Source organism: Echinops telfairi, unplaced genomic scaffold (assembly GCF_000313985.2).
Source record: "Echinops telfairi isolate 266 unplaced genomic scaffold, ASM31398v2 ScPeMD7_655;HRSCAF=1070, whole genome shotgun sequence".
In the NCBI taxonomy this organism is placed as follows: Eukaryota; Metazoa; Chordata; class Mammalia; order Afrosoricida; family Tenrecidae; genus Echinops; species Echinops telfairi.
Genome location: NW_022104553.1, coordinates 20340658 through 20341755, shown reverse-complemented (window position 1 = coordinate 20341755; position 1098 = coordinate 20340658). Strand labels below are relative to the sequence as shown.

The 1098-nt window shown below is 39.6% G+C and overlaps 1 protein-coding gene across 1 annotated transcript in view; it reads right to left on the bottom strand.

The window, feature by feature from the left end:
* Positions 1-1098, bottom strand: part of LOC101641548 (kallikrein-13) — an 84612-nt gene that overhangs the window by 42968 nt on the left and 40546 nt on the right. The window lies entirely within an intron of this gene.

Sequence of the window (1098 nt, the reverse complement as noted above, 5' to 3'; positions counted from 1 at the left end):
AAATGTGCTTTACACAATTGATGTATGTATGGATTGTGATAAGAGTTGTATAAGCCCCTAATAAAATGATTAAAACAAACAAACAAAAAACCCCAGAAGACCACAGGAAAAGAACAAAGGAAGAAAAAAAGACTTTAAAGTGCTGTGGGAGAATCATTTCCAACCTAAAAATCAGTTCAAAATAAGAAGCAAAATAATAATAACATGGGATAATTTTTGTATGTAGGCTAGCACTGTCCCCGTCTCAATGTCCTGCTTTTGACCTTGGTGTGTGGTCAGGCATCCTTGAGCCAATTTTCAACTCATAGTGGCCCCAGGTGACAGACAAGAGTCACCCCACAGGGCTTTCTAAGCGGTAATCTTTATTCTTGACTTTTAGTAATCCTTTTATAGGGAGCGCGTGCAGATATCATAACCATCCACAGTTAGGTCAGGCATCATTGCTTCCAAGCATTTTCTTTCTTCGTGAAGTCCTTGCTATCTGCTCTCAGCTGTACTCTTTGGAAGAGCAGATCACTAGTCATTTCTTTCATGGAGCCACTGGGAGATTTGAACCGCCAACTTTTAGATTAACAGCCAAGCTCTTCACCATCGTTGGGCAAGATCAGGAGCCAATAACAATGAACACAAGTAGAAGAAATGTTCTAATATTGGTGGGGTGATGATTGTGCAACTCTTTCAACGTGACCGAACTGTTGAATTGTAGGCTATGTAAATTATGTCAATAAAACTTTAAAAAAAAAATTAGTAATTCGTTTTAGCACCTACCCTGGACTCTCATGGCCTTGTTAATATAACAAATAAAATCCTTTCACATTGATATCACATCGACAAGTACAGACCCTAGAACTAAAGTCTAGCCTTTAGTTTTAAATTTTTAAAGTCCCTATTGAGTGAAGAGTACCTGGGACTATCTGTACCATGTGTACAACCAGTGTACATCCTCTGGTCTAGCCAAATTTGTAAGATAGAATTGGGATCCTGATAGTGGTGGGGAGGAGGCATTCAAGAACTAGAGGAAAGTTGTATGTTTCATCGTTGCTATACTGCACCGACTGGCTTGTCTCCTCCCCACTATCCTTCTGTAAGGGGATGTCC